Genomic DNA, 17,052 nt, shown 5'->3' with positions numbered 1-17,052 from the left:
CAACTATGTTAGATCTGAACTTTTCACATGCAAACACAACTGCTAAAAATTCCTTTTCCGTAGTAGCATAGTTTCTTTGGGCATTGTCTAGAGTTTTACTAGCATAGTGAATGACATTCAACTTCTTATCAACTCTTTGTCCTAGAACAGCACCAACAACATAATCACTAGCATCACACATGATTTCAAAAGGTAAGTTCCAATCAGGTGGTTGAACAATAGGTGCAGTTATCAAGGCCTTTTTAAGTATTTCGAGGGCTTCCTCACAATCATTGTAAAAAAAGGAATATCCTTTTGCAAGAGATTGGTAAGAGGCCTAGAAATCTTAGAAAAGTCCATAATGAACCTTCTATAGAAACCAGCATTTCCAAGGAAACTTCTTATACCTTTGATATCTGTAGGGCATGGCATTTTCTTGATCGCATCAACCTTAGCCTTATCGACTTCAATACCTCTTTCAGAAATTTTATGTCGTAAGACGATGCCTTCATTAACCATAAAGTGGAACTTCTCCCGATTCAAGACAAGATTGGTATCCTTACATCTCTGCAAGACTCGATCAAGGTTGTTGAGGCAATCATGAAAAGAAGACCCGTAAACGGAGAACTCATCCATGAAAACCTCAACAATATTTTCACAAAAGTCAGAGAATATAGCCATCATACATCTTTGAAAGGTAGTAGGTGCATTACATAAGCCAAAAGGCATACGTCTGTAAGCGAATGTACTGAAAGGGCAGGTGAAAGTGGTTTTCTCCTGATCAGATTGTGCGATAGGTATTTGGCAGAAACCAGAATAACCATCTAGAAAGCAGAAGTGTGTGTGTTTAGATAGTCTTTCTAGCATTTGGTTGATAAAAGGCAAAGGGTAACGATCTTTCGTAGTGGCTTTATTCAAGTTCCTAAAATCAATCACCATGCTATAGTCAGTGATAATTCTCTGTGGGATCAATTCATCCTTATCATTAGGGACAACGGTAATACATCCCTTCTTAGGGACGCAATGCACCGGACTTACCCCGTCACTATGAGCAACATGATAGATAATACCTGCTTCCAGGAGCTTTAGTATTTCTTTTCTTACTACCTCTTTCATCTTAGGATTTAATCTCCATTGATGATCGGCAACTGGTTTGGAATCAGGATCGGTTTTAATTTTGTGCTGGCATAGAGTGGGACTAATGCCCTTAAGATCGTCAAGAGTATATCCAATAGTAGCATGGTGCTTCCTTAGAGTTTTTAGTAACTTCTTTTCTTCATGCTCTAAGAGGCTAGCACTAATAATAACAGGATATATCTCTTTTTCATCAAGATAAGCATACTTAAGAGTATCAGGCAACTGTTTAAGCTCGAACACAAGATCACCCTTTGGTGGGGGTGGATCTCCAAGCAGTTCAACACGCAAATTATTCTGAAGGATAGGATGTTGTTCAAAGATAACTCTATCTATCTCATTCCTTTCATCCATATGCATATCATTTTCATGCTCAAGCAAGTATTGCTCTAAAGGATCAGTAGGAGCCACAACAATAGAAGCTAGAGCAATAATTTCATCCTTACTAAACAACTCTTTTTCATGAGGTTGTCTACCAAAATTGGAGAAATTGAACTCATGTGACAAACCTTCAAAGCCAACAGTGACGGTTTGCTTCTCACAGTCAATATGAGTATTGACAGTATTAAGAAAAGGTCTGCCAAATATGATGGGACAAAAGCTATCTTGTGAGGTAGCCAAAACGAGAAAATCAGCAGGATACTTCGTTTTAACACACAAGACTTCAACCTCTCTAACAATTCCCAAAGGGCAGATAGTATCTCTATTGGCAAGCTGAATAGTGACATCAATGGGTTCCATCTCGACAGGTGCAATCACGTCTTTGATTTCATCATATAAGGATTGAGGTATTGCACTAACACTAGCACCCACGTCACATAAACCATGATAACAATGATCTCCTATCTTAACAGAAACAACAGGCGTGCCAACAACAGGCCTATGTTTGTCTCTAGCATGAGGTTTAGCAATTCTAGCAGCATCTTCACAGAAGTGAATATCATGGCCATCAACATTGTCGAACAAGAGATCTTTGATAATAGCAATGCTAGGTTCAACTCTAATTTTCTCAGGGGGTGTAGGTGTTCTAATGTAGCCTCTACGTATCACAGTTGAAACTTTAGAATGGTCCTTTATTCTAACAGGGAAAGGTGGTCTCTCAATGTAAGCACTAGGAACAATAGGATCATTATAGGCAATGACTTTCTCTTCAACTGGTTTGGGTTTAACTACATTGACTTCTAAGGGAGGATGATATATAAACCACTTCCCTTTAGGGAGATCAATATGAGCAGCAAATGATTCACACAATGAAGCTACTATCTCACAGTCAAGTCCATACTTAGCGCTAAAATCACAAAAAGTATTTGTTTCGACAAAGGATTTAACACAATCAAACATGAGATTCAGACCTGACTCCTTACCTTCTTCAAACTCTCAATCTTCAAAATTGCATTTCATTCTCTCCAATAAATTCCATTTGAAGTCAATATCTCTCTTCATAAAAGAACCGGTACAAGAAGTGTCAAGCATGGTGCGATTATCATGAGAAAGCCGAGCATAGAAGTTCTAAATGATAATTTCTCTCAAGAGCTCATGGTTGGGGCATGAATATAACATTGATTTAAGCCTCCCCCAAGCTTGAGCGATGCTTTCTCTCTCACGAGGCCAAAAATTATAAATATAATTCCGATCACGATGTACCAAATCCATAGGATAAAACCTTTGGTGAAATTCCAATTTCGATCGGTTGTAGTTCCATGATCCAATATCATCACATAGCCTATACCATGTCAATGGTTTATCCCTCAAAGATAAGGGAAATACCTTCTTCTTGAACTCATCCTCGGGCAAACCTGCAAGCTTAAATAAACTACAAACTTCATCTACATAGATTAGATGCAAGTCTGGATGCGATGTTCTATGTCCTGTAAAAGGATTAGCCAGCAGTTTCTCAAGCATACCCGAAGGAAATTCGTAGAAAATATTTTCAGTAGGTGCAGCAGGTTGAGGAGCAACTCTTTGTGCTTCCGTTCGAGGTGAAGATACCCCGAACAAGCTCCTCAAAGGATTAGTTTCCATAGTGACAAGTGACAATAAATTTCAGCACACTATATAAATGTTTCCTTACCAAATTCCACTTACCAAAGGCGCTTCACTCCCCAGCAACGGCGCAAGAAAAGAGTGTTGATGACCCACAAGTGTAGGATATCTATCGTAGTCCTTTCAATAAGTAAGAGTGTCGATCCCAATGAGGAGCAGAAGGATCTGACAAGTGGTTTTCAGCAAGGTAATCTGTGCAAGCACTGAAATTATCGATAACAGATAGTTGTGTGAAAAGATGATTCGTAGCAAGTAGCAAGTAAAAATAGTAACAAAGGTGAAACAAAGTGGCCCAATCCCTTTTGAATCAAGGGACAAGCCTGGAAAAACTCTTATAGGAGGTAAAGCGGTCTCGAGGACACATGGGAATTTCTGTCAAGCTAGTTTTCATCATGTTCATATGATTCACGTTCTCTACTTTGATAGTTTGATATGTGGGTGGACCGGTGCTTGGGTGCTGCCCTTACTTGGACAAACATACCACTTATGATTAACCCCTCTCGCAAGCATCCGCAACTACGAAAGAAGAATTTAGACAAAGTCTAACCATAGCATTAAACTAGTGGATCCAAATCAGCCCCTTACGAAGCAACACATAAACTAGGGTTTAAGCTTCTGTCACTCTAGCAACCCATCATCTACTTACTACTTCCCAATACCTTCCTCTAGGCCCAAATAATGGTGAAGTGTCATGTAGTCGACATTCACATAAAACCACTAGAGGAAAGACAACATACAACACATCAAAATATCGAATGAATACCAAATTCACATGACTACTTATAGCAAGACTTATCCCATGTCCTCAGGAACAAAAGTAACTACTCACAAAGCATAATCATGTTCATGACCAGAGAGGTATTGACTAGCATCAAGGATATGAACGTATAATCTTCCACCGAGTAATCCAACTAGCATCAACTACAAGGAGTAACTAACACTACTAGCAACCTTACAAGTACCAATCGGAGTCGCGAGACGGAGATTGGTTACAAGAAATGAACTAGGGTTTGAAGATGAGATGGTGATAATGAAGATGTTGATGGTGATGAATCCCCTCCGATGAGAGGAGTGTGGTGATGACGATGGCGACGATTTCCCCCTCCGGGAGGGAAGTTTCCCCGGCAGGACGGCCTTGCCGAAGCTCTAGATTGGTTCTGCTCAAGTTCCGCCTCGTGGCGGCGGCGATTCCTCCCGAAAGCCTCCCCTTGATTTTTTATGGAACGAAACCCTTCTTATAGCAAAAGAGGGGAGCCAGAGGGCCAGCAGGGAGCCCACAAGCCCCCTAGGCGCGGCCATGGGGGTAGGCCGCGCCTAGCAGGCTTGTGGCCTCCGGGTGGCTCCCCTGTGGTACTTCTTCGGCCCAGTATTTTTTATAAATTAAAAAATAATTCCTCGTTGATTTTCACGGCTTTTGGAGTTGCGCGGAATAGGTATTTCAAACTTGCTCCTTTTTCAGGCCAGCATTCCAGCTGCCGGCATTCTCCCTCTTCATGTAAACCTTGCAAAATAAAAGCGGAAAGGCATAAGTATCGTACCGTGAAGTGTAATAACAGCCCATAAAGCGATAAATATCAACATGAAAGCATGATGCAAAATGGACGTATCACTGGCTTATGGACAACGCTTCTACTACAGCTACCGTCGGTGGCATCGTCTGGTCCCACATAGTAGTAGTGCTTTCGTGACAAGCAGCACTACTTCTAAGCTCTTAGTAGTACCGCTTAAGTGGATCAGCGCTACTGCTAAATAGCAGCAGCGTGTTATTTTCTCCAGCGCTACTACTGAGGTCCTGTGTATACGCTTTTCCCTAGTAGTGGGAGGCGGCGCCTGGAGGGGTGCGGCCGCGCCTGGAGGGGTGCGTCGGCGCCTGGAGGTCTCCGGCGGGGGGCGGCGGCAAAACTGCAGGAGCGTTGGAGAGGGGGGATCGAGGGGGAGTGGAGGGAGAGGGGGAGTTAGGAAAATTTTGAGTCGGGTTAACTAAACATAGTATTAGCGCTAGGTTAGTACCAACGCTACTTCTAACTTAGCAGGAGCGCTGGTACTAATCTAGCGCTACTGCTAAGTCCTATTGTAGTAGCGCTGGTTTAGTACGAGCGCTACTAATAAATAGCAGTAGCGCTTGTACCAATCCAGCGCTACTAATAACTTTCTCTACTTTATTTTCTTTATTACTTTCATTTTATTATTATTATTTTTTATTTCCTTTTCTGTTTACTTTTATTTTCTTTTTATTATTTGTTTTTCTCCCGACGACGACGACGTCTCCCTCTCCCCCAATGCGTGAATATCACCGGAACCATGCATGTGGTAACATATCAGTTGACCGCTAATGGTTACTTAAGTGCGTACACAAAATAGATACAAATATATAAATGTAGGTTTCTGATCAGCTGCGTCGACGATGTTTTACATTGAGCTTCTTCCCTATCTTGTTCATTGCCGAGTAATTGAGACCCTCCTTGTGAATTATCCGGAGCCATGGAGTATGATCTTTCCGCCGCCATGTAGTCTTGATTCTTCTTTTCACGTATGCTTCATCGTCATCGTCATCTTCACTCATCGGGTTGACATATTGGTCGTATTCTTCCAAGTTGGCGACTCCATCCATTCCGACGATGCTCCTTTTGGATCTCCTCACGACAACACGGCTGGGATTGGGCTGGTCGGTTATGAAGAAGCATTGTGTCATGTCCTTAGGGTGTACCCATGGCTCATTTTTGGCGATGATGTTAACGTTCACGGGAGTGCTCTTCGTGCCGGGTATAGACATGGTGGTGAAATACTTGTTTTCTCTTACGACGTCCTTGGCCCATCTGACACAGAACATCGTCGCATAGTGCATTCCAACATAGTCAAGCTCCCAGATCTCTTCGACCCTTCCATAGAATCTTCCAGTTGTGCGGTTGGCGTCGGTCACACATTGAATTATCATCCCAGAGTTCTGATAATCACTGTCCATGACTTTGGCCTTCGTGTAGAACGTGTACCCATTGATATCATAGGACTGATAGGTCGCGAGCTTGAGCGCAGGGCCATGTTCTAAGGCATGTATGAGCAATCGTCCGAACTGCCCCCCTCCGAGGGATTTTCAAGAACTTGCCCTTTGAACCAACGCAAGAAAGTAGCTTTGTGCTCTACAGTAACTTCGTCGTCCGTCTTGAGCATCCCCTTATCACGGTACTTCTTTGCGATGCTTTCTTTATGTCATGCTACATAATCATCTACCACATCTAGGTGTTGTAGCACTACTAAGTTAACCTTGTCGAAGTCATTTCGTCGATCCGACTAGTCCACGTGCAATTCCCTCCGACCGTTGTTGTGACCATCTCCTTCGAGCTTCCCATCGTGCTTCTTGACGGGCAAACCAACAATGGGGTCTCCGACGCTTATATAATTCTCGCAAAAGGAGACGCACTCATGCGTCAGATACCCCTGGACGATGCTCCCTTCGGGATGGGACTTGTTACGAAACGAATCCTTTGATGACCCCATTCATCCTCTCGAACGTCATCATGCTATGAAGGAATGTCGGCTCGAGGTCGATGATGTCGTCCACGATGTGGACACATCGATGCACCATGACGTCAAAGAACTCAAGCGGCAAGTACATCTCAAGCTCACATAGTATGACAACGATCTCTTGCTGTAGCCTTCGGAGCTGCTTCACACTTATGGACTTTCGAGACATAACGTCGAAGAAGTTGCACAGACCAATAAGCGTGTCACGGACGTGCTTGTCCATTATCCCTCTAATGGCAACCGGGAGTATCCGTGTCATCATCACGTGACAGTCATGAGACTTCATCCCGCTGAACCTTTTCTTCTTGGGGTCTAGAAATCTGCTTATCTTCCCACAGTAACCGAAGCTGACTTTGATTCCCATAACGCACTTGATGAATTGATCGATCTCCTTTAGACTTAACGTGAACCAAGAAGGGGGCAATAATTCTCCTCCTTCTTGTTGACTTTTCTGCCCCTTTCCCCCTCCTCTGTCTCGGTCTCCGTCTCCTCCATCAACTTTTTACGGTGGATGTCTTTCCTGATCTTCAAATCTTCCAAGTCTTTCCTTGCCTTAGGCCCATCCTTGGTCTTCTCCGGTATGTCCATCTGTGTGCCTAGCAAGCTCTCGAGGACATTCTTGGTGATATGCATTTGATCAAGGCAATGAGGCGTGTCATGATTGGGCCAGTACTCTAAGTCCCAGAAAACATACCTTGTTTTCCATACCTTCAGCAGTGACTCTGGCGCCTTTTCGATCTTTCCCGGCGCGGGGCATTGTTCCTAGTTTCTCAACAACTCGTTGGTTTCGGCGCCGCTCCTCTTATGTGGAGGTCCTCGAAGCTCAGCCAACCCATTGAATAGATCTCCACGCTTTATCATCGGGTCATCCTTCTCGAGCCATCTACGATGCCCCATGTACACGATTTTCCCAAACCCGCCATCTTTCGTTGACGTAAGCTGGTGACACGTTGTATCATCCATACACCTCGTGCATCCGTAGTATCCGTGGCAAATCGGACCTGAGGTGTACCCGTAACTGAGATAGTCATGCACCATCGTCATCAGCGCGACTCTCATTTGGAAATACACCCCTTTGCTGGTGTCCCATGTCCATGCTGGTGATTTCCATAACGTGTCTAGCTCCTCTTGCAGAAGCCACATATACAGGTTAATACTATTTCCCGGTTGTTTCGGCCCTTGAATCAGCATACACATGTGTATGTACTTTGTCTTCATGCACTTCCATGGGGGGAGGTTGTACATCCATACAAACACGGGCCATGTGATGTGGTTGGTGTTCTAGTTTCCAAACGGATTCATGCCATCGGTACTCGCACCAAGCACGATGTTCCTTGGATCTTCTTTAGCAAATCCATATACGGTGTTGAATGCTCTCCCCTGGCTACCATCTCTGAGGTGTCTCAGCCTCGGATCATCTCCATCGTCGGGCTTCTTCCTCTCAACGTGAAAGTACATGAGCTTTGCTTCTTTAGGATCTATGAAATACCGCTGCAGACGGGGAGTGAAAGGAAAATACCATACAACTTTCTGAGGAGCTTTCTTTCCTGCCTTCTTGTATCGAGAAGCACTGCACACTGGACAGTTTGTTTTTTCCGCGTGCGCCCCCGATAAATGATCCAATTGTTGATGCATGTGTGGTACCTAATGTGCAGCAAATCAAAAAGGCAAACGATTTTCTTGGCCTCCTCGACACTACTAGGACACAGGTTCCCTGCGGGAAGAACGTTATTATGTAGATACTTCAAATGCTCATCGAGGCTTTTGTCTATCCATTTATTTTTGGCCTTCGTCTTCAGAAGTTCAAGCATGAAACTGAAGCGGGTCACCTCAGGATCACAACCGTCATATAATGGAGTCCTCGAATCCACTTCAAGTTTAGCCAACTTGGCCTCCTCTCTAGAAGCCACTCTCCTGCTAGTCGTACTCTTGCGAAGGAGGTCTTGAACATGAGGGTCTTGCACGACTGCACTTAGTAGCGTCGAAGACTGCGGCATGACCACCGCCTCTTCTTCACCATGTCCGGACTCTTCTTCGCCGTGTCCGGAATCTTCTCCGCCGCCATCATTTCCGGACTCTTCCCCACCGCCATGTCCGGCACCATCGTCTTCGTGTCGATCGGTCATCTCTTCGTCTAGCCCCATGTTGTTATTTCCTGCCATTTGGACGTCCTCATCATCATCATCTTATTCACTTATCCACCGAGTATAGCCATCCATGAAACCATTCATTAGCAGGTGCGCCTTGAAAGTGCCACGATCAGAAGGGTCCAAAAGGACTCCTTCCTTGCATCTTGCATACGGACATCTAATCCTAGTGTGATTATTTGCATGCATGTCCATCACCGCGGATTGTATGTACCGCTCCACCTTCCATCCACTCACATCCATGACCGAATGCACGGTATAACAAGCAAAAGGGTTATAAAATAAATAATGTATGCATGCTTCAAAGTCATATAAAGTTTTGTCATGACCTTGCCTAAAAATAGGACATATTGAGTTTGCTCGTAATTCACCGAAACGGTAATAAATTTACATTTTGGGAAAACCTAAGCAACTCGATCGGAGGGCATGTCACACTCGCATGAATCTCTCCATATATATATATATCCCAAACACACATATTCTCATTCACACACATATTCCCATTCTTTAAATGAACAAATTTGTACTCACCTATATACCTCCCGAGAGAGAACGACCAAGAGATATGATGAGAGAGACCGATTGAAAGAGCATGTGCGGATGGCTAAATAGCTAGCTAGATCTAGTTGTTGGCGAGGAGAGGTGAATCTAGCTATCTAACTAATGGAGAGGGAGTTATGGTGGATGGGGGAATTAATATAATGGGGAGAGGAAGAGAGGTAGGAGAAAGAGAGATGTGAGATAAGCCATTTATGAAGAAGAGTTATGGTGGAGGGGGACATTAATGAGGAGAGTAGAGAGGTAGGAGGAAGAGAGAAGAAGAGAAACAATGGTGTGGAGAGTGTGGAGCGGGAAGAGGAGGGGGAGAGAGGTAAAAGTGGGGGAGAGGAGGGGGAGGGGGTAAAAAGGTGGTAGCCGCAACTAGCAGTAGCGCTGGATACCACAGAGCGATGCTGCTATGCTATTAGTAGTAGCGCTGCGTACCAGCGAGCGCTACTACTAAGTGGGGCGAACTAGCAGGAGCGGTACTGCAAAACAAAGCACTACCGCTAAACACTTAGCAGTAGCGCTGGGTTTTGGGCAATGCTCCTACTATAGCTACCGTCGGTGGCATCGTGTGGTCCCACATAGTACTAGCACGTTTTTAGTAAGCAGCGCTACTGCTAAGGTGTTAGTTGTAGCGCTTAGCTCGATCAGCGCTACTACTAATTAGCAGCAATATTTTCTTTTTTCCAGCGCCACTACTGAGGTCCTCCCTATAAGGTTTTTCCTAGTAGTGAATGGTGGGCCTGGATTCTGACAAATGGATGGAGGCCATGAAATCCGAGAGAGGATCCATGGATGAAAACAAAGTGTGGAATTTGGAAGAACTACTTGATGGTCGTAATACTTTTAAGTACATATGGATCTTTAAAAGGAAGACGGATGATGATGTTGAAAGTCACCATTTAGAAAGCTCGACTTGTTGCAAAGAGGTTTGACTTTCTCACTCGTAGCGATGTTAAAAGTCTGTTGGATTTATGTTAGCAGTTGTTGTATTTTCTCAATTATGAAATCTTGCATATGGATGTCAAAACATTGTTTCCTCGATGGTTTCCTTGAGGAAAGGCTGTATGTGATACAACCAGAAGGTTTTGTCGATCCTAAGGATGCTAACAAGTATGCAAGCTCCAACGATCCTTCTAAGGACCGGAGTAAGCATATCGGAGTTGGAATATGCGCTTTGATGAGATGATTAGAGCTTTTGTGTTTATACAAAGTTTATGAGAAACTTGTATTTCCAAGGAAGTGAGTGGGAGCACTATAGAAATTCTGATGAGTATATGTGGTTGACATATTATTGATCGGAGATGATGTAGAATTTGTGGAACGCATACATGGTTGTTTGAAAAAAGTGTTTTTCAAAGGAAAACCTTGATTGTGCTACTTGAACAATGAGCATCAAGATCTATATTGATAGATCAAGAGGCTTGATAAAACTTTCAACGAAATGGATGCCTTGACAAGTTTTTGAAGTAGTTCAAAATAGATTGGCAAAGAAGGAGTTCTGGGCTATGTTGTAAGGTGTGAATTTGAATAAGACTCAAAGCCCGACCACTCCAAAAGAAAGAGAAAGGACAAAGGTTGTCCCCTATGCATTAGCCGTAGGCTCTATAGTATGCTTTGCTATGTACCGCACCTGATGTGTGCCTTGACATGAATTTTTCAAGGGGTACGAAAGTGACCCACGAGTGGACTACTGGACAGCGGTCAAAAGTTATACTTAGTAACTCGTGGACTAAGGAATTTTTCTCGATTATGGAGGCGATGAAAGAGTTCGTTGTAAAGGGTTACGTCGATGCAAGCTTTGACACTAAATCCGGATGACTTCGAGTAGTAAACCAAATTGGTATAGTGGGGCAGTCATTTAGAATAGTTCGAAATGGCACATTGGTAGTAGCACCTACAGGATGACATATAAATTTGTAAAGCACACCATATCAGAAAGGTTCAGACCCATTGACTAAAAACCTCTCTCACAAGCAAACATGATCAAACACCAAAACTGTATGGGTGTAAAATTCATTGCAATCACATAGTGATGTGAACTAGATTATTGACTCTAGTGCAAGTGGGAGACTGTTGGAAATATGCCCTAGAGGCAATAATAAATTTGTTATTATCATATTTCCTTGTTCATGATAATCGTTTATTATCCATGCTATAATTGTATTGATTGGAAACTCAGATACATGTGTGGATACGTAGATAATACACTGTCCCTAGTAAGCCTCTAGTTGACTGGTTCATTGATCAAAGATGATTAAGGTTTCCTAGCCATAGACAAGTGTTGTCACTTGATAACGTGATCACATCATTACGACAATGATGTGATGGACAAGAAACAAACTATGAATGTAGCGTATGATCGTGTCAGTTTATCGCTATGAAAGTATCTGTTCCTATGACCATAAGATCATGCAACTCCCGAACACCGGAGGAAGACCTTGTGTGTATCAAACGTCGCAACGTAACTGGGTGACTATAAAGGTGCTCTACAGGTATGTGCTACCTCTTGATCTTGCGTTGGTTTTTCCCTTGAAGAGGAAAGGGTGATGCAACACAGTAGCAGTAAGTATTTCCCTCAGTTTGAGAACCAAGGTATCAATCCAGTAGGAGTATCAAGCCAAGTCTCCAAGAGTACCTGCGCAAAAAAGCAAACTTGCACCCAACACTACAAAGGGTTTGGCAATCCCTTCACGATTGACTGCAATGTGAGATCTGAAGGCGGAAAGTGCAACAAAGTAAAAGTGCAAGGCTGAAAATATGATGTGAAGTAGACCCGGGGGCCATAGTGTTCACTAGAGGATTCTCTCATGATAGAAAATATTACGGTGGGTGAACGAAGTACTGTCGAGCAATTGATAGAACCGCGCAAAGTCATGACGATATCTAAGGCAATGATCATACATATAGGCATCACGTCCGAGACAAGTAGACCGATACTTTCTGCATCTACTACTATTACTCCACACATCGACCGCTATCCAACATGCATCTAGTGTATTGAGTTCATAACAAACAGAGTAACGCCTTAAGCAAGATGACATGATGTAGAGGGATAAATTCATGCAATAGATATAAACCCCATCTTTTTACCCTTGATGGCAACAACATGATGTGTGCCTCGCTACCCCTTCTGTCATTGGGTGAGGTCTCCGCACGGTATGAACCCAAAACCAAGCACTTCTCAAATTGCAAGAACTGTAGATCAAGTTGTCCAAACAAAACCCACAACTCAAAAAGAATTACAAGGATATGAAATCATGCATATAAGAGATCAGAAGAAACACAAATAAGATTCATAGATAATCTGATCATAACTCCACAATTCATCGGATCTCGACAAACACACCGCAAAAGAAGATTACATCGGATAGATCTCCATGAAGATCATGGAGAACTTTGTATTGAAGATCCAAGAGAGAGGAGAAGCCATCTAGCTACTAGAAATGGACCCAAAGGTCTGTGGTGAACTACTCACGCATCATCGGAGAGGCAATGGTGTTGATGAACAAGCACTCCATGTCCGAATCCCCCTATGGCAGGGCACCAGAACGTGCCCCAGATGGGATCTTGCGGAGACAGAAGCTTGCGGCAGCGGAAAAGTATTTTCGTGGCTCTCTCCCGTGGTTTCAGATTTTTCATGGATATATAGGCGGAAGAACTAGGGCAGAGGAGCCCCAGGGGGCCCACAAGCCTATTAGGTTAGGGCCCCCTGGCCGCGGCTAGTGGGCTTGTGGCCTCCCCAGGTTCCCTCTGCCTTGGTTCTCAAGCTTCCTGCGTATCTTCTGTTCCGGAAAAATATATTTTCGGAGGTTTTATTCCGTTTGGACTCCGTTTAAAATTCTCCTCTAAAAAGGTCAAAAACACGGAAAAAACAGGAACTGGCACTTGGCACTGAGTTAATAAGTTAGTCCCAAAAAAGATATAAAAATCCTACAAAACATCCAAAGTTTGACAAGATAATAGCATGGAACCATAAAAACTTATACACACGTTGGAGACATATCAAGCATCCCCAAGCTTAACTCCTGCTCGTCCTCGAGTAGGGAAGTGATAAAGACTGATTTTTTGATATGGAATGCTACCTAGCATATTTGTCCTTTGTAACTTCTTTCAGGTGACATGAATGTTCAGATCTATAAAATTCAAAACAATAGTTTGCTATTGACATGAAAACAATAATACTTCAAGCAAACTAGCAAGGTAATCATGAACTTTCCAAATAACAAGGCCAAATAAAGTTATCCCTACAAAATCATATAGTCTGGCTATGCTCCATCACCCCCACACAACGAATATAAATCTTGCACAACCCCGGTATTGGCCAAGTAGTTGTTTTCGCACTCTTACTTTCTCAAACCTTTTTCAACTCTCACGCAATACATGGGCGTGAGCCATGGATATAGCACTATAGGTGGAATAGAGTATGGTGGAGGTTGCGAGACAAAAAGGAGGAGATGGTCACATTGACTGGGTGTATCAAAGGGCTATGGAGATGCCCATCAATAGATATCAATGTGGAAGAGTAGGGATTACCATGCAATGGATGCACTTAGAGCTATAAGTATGTGAAAGCTCAAAAGGAGAACTAGTGGGTGTGCATCCAACTTGCTTGCTCATGAAGACCTAGGGCAATTTTGAGGAAGCCTATCATTGGAATATACAAGCGAAGTTATTAATGAAAATTCCCACTAGTATATGGTGATGACAATACAAGAGACTATCAATCATGAAGAACATGGTGCTATTATGAAGCAAAAGTGTGGAAAAATATAGTAGCATTGTCCCTTCTCTCTTTTTTTTCTATTTTTTGTTTGGGCTCTTTGGCCTCTTTCCACATATTTTTTTTGTGGGCAACTCTGGCCTCTTTCTTTTTTATTTCCTCACATGGGACAATGCTCTAATAATGATGATCGTCACACTTTTATTTACTGATAGCTCAATGCTTAGAACAATGATGACTCTATTGGAAATGCCTCCGGCAGTGTACCGGGATATGCAACGATCTAGGTTAGCGTATGACTCGCTAGCTATCTTACGATCATGCAATGGCAATATGAAAGTGAAAGTACATGTCACGATACAGAACGGTGGGAGTTGCATGGCAATATATCTCGGACTCGCTATAAAAAGGCCATGATAGGTAGGTATAGTGGCTGTTTTGAGGAAGGTCTATGGTGGTTTTGTGTACCGGCGAAAGTTGTGCGGCACTAGAGAGGCTGGAATGGTGGAAGGTGACAGTGCATCTATACCATGGACTCACATTAGTCATGCAGAACTCACATACTTATTGCCAAAGTTTTTATTAGTAATCGAAACAAAGTGCTAAATGCATACTCCTAGGGGAAGGGTTGGTAGGTGTTAACCATCGCGCGATCCCGACGGCAACACAAAGGATGACAGTCAATAAATCAATTGTGCTCCGACTTCCTAACATAGCGGTTCACCATACGTGCATGTTACGAGAATCACTAACTTCAACACAAGTATTTCTAGATTCACAACACCCTACTAACATGACTCTTAATATTACCAAATCCATATCTCAAAACTAATTAAGAGGAATCAAACTTCTCTTTACTAATCAATGCACATGAATATGGAAGTTTTATTGTATCCTCTTTGGATGCCTATCATCTTTAGGACTATTTTCATACACAAGCCAACTACCAAGTTACTCAGAGAGAGCACTCTCAAAAAGATATAAGTGAAGATCGAGAGTTATTATTTCTAAAAAATATGACACCGCCGTGCTCTATAAAGATCTAAGTGAAGCACTAGAGCAAAGTTATCTAGCTCAAAAGATATAAGTGAAGCACATGTGAGCTAAATTGCCTAACTCAAAAGATATAAGCGAAGCTCAATGAGTATTCTAGAAAATTCACGATGAGTGCAAGTCTCTCTCAAAAGGTGTGCAGCAAGGATGATTGTGACACAACAAAAAGAAAAGACTCCTATAATACACGACACATATCATGTGGTGAATAAAAATATAGCTCCAAGTAACGTTACCGATGGATTAAACACGAAAGAGGGGATGCCTTCCCGGGGCATCCCCAAGCTTAGGCTTTTTGGTGTCCTTGAATTTGGCTTGGGATGCCTTGAGAATCCCCAAGCTTGATATCTTTCCACTCTTTATGTCGGGACCCCGATCCTAAGCCATAGGAATCTAGCGTGTAACACATCGCATCTCTTTGCGGTCTCACGCACGGTTATCCCCACGGCTACAGCCTTACCTTAGCCAGGACCATTTGCGCCTTTTGACTCGCGTATGCGATTGTGTCGCTAGCAATCCAATGACAGAGAACCCGGATCAACATGTCTAGTCATAAACCAAAGCGGTAGTTCCGCACAGGGACATGCAAACATGACCCAGCAAAGCAGGTGTTGGTCACCAGCGAATGTAGACGAGTCGTAGCAAGCTACAGGGACTCCATTACATCGCGTGACATTTCCCCAAAGGGACAGACACAACAGCTAAGAAGGACACTTGCCGGTCAACCAATGTGTCCGGAGCAGTAGCGAACTACCATGGCTTGTTGGATCACAAAGGGGCATTTCCCTGTAAGGAATGCTACTAAAGCCTACGACTAGGTAATCGAACCCCATACATATCAAGTACAACACATGTACGCATGGCATACTGATATGTATAGATACATCGATGGCATCACAACATAACCGTAAACATACAAACTTTATTTAGAAGGCTCAGAAGAGCCACACACATAATATTACAAAGTAGGGGTCTCACGACCCATCATCACAAGTCATACACACAATTCTTACAAACCAGTGGAAGAGTAAAGCTGTCTGAGTACAGACAGATGGAAAGACAAAGGCACATGGCCTGACTATCTACAGACCCACCCTAGGACCAGACCGTAGCTGGGATACCAGCTACTCGTCATCGTCGATGTCTAGGTAGAACCCTCCATTAGGGTCATTAACAACCTCTGCAACAAATTATTAAGCAAACGTGAGTACAAAGGTACTCAGCAAGACTGTAGGATAACTATCTACTCATGCAATGTATCAATAAGGAGTTGTGGGGTTTCATGCGGAAAGCCAGCATTTGACTCGTGGCTAGACAACTTGCATTTTTTAAATAATTTTGACAACTTGATTTCTCGCACATGAGTCCCCTAACACCACAACAATACTCCATCGTGGAATCATCCCGTCTCCATACGGAAATGCCGTCCACGACACTCACGCTTGTCTTGACATTTTTATGAGTAGCCATTAAAGTTATCTATGAACAACATATGTCTCCAAGTAGTCCATATCCTCGGACGCGGCTATTCGAATAGATCATAACCCTGTAGGGGTGTACTTCTTCACACATGCTCTCGCCACTTATCGCCATGTGCACGTCACGCACCTCGACAACCTTCAAGCGGAAGCCCAGCGAGGGAGTCGGCCACGACCGTTAACCATGCTAATACTTAGTCCAGGTCTATCGCCTATCAGAGGGTAACCCGCACGGAAGTCCGGCCGAGGTTTCCGCCACGGCCCCAAACGATGTGCGCGGGGTTCCCAAGCCCACCATCCGGGTGCCACTTGGTACACCGTGCCACTGCCTACCGCATCACAGCCCACCTCTCAGGTCAGCGCTATGCATGGCCTCCAGCATGACTATAAACACCAGAAACTACTTGCAACTCCTGGACCGAGTACT

Source organism: Hordeum vulgare, chromosome 1H, assembly GCF_904849725.1.
Source record: "Hordeum vulgare subsp. vulgare chromosome 1H, MorexV3_pseudomolecules_assembly, whole genome shotgun sequence".
NCBI lineage: Eukaryota > Viridiplantae > Streptophyta > Magnoliopsida > Poales > Poaceae > Hordeum > Hordeum vulgare.
Note: the sequence above shows the minus strand (reverse complement) of the source record.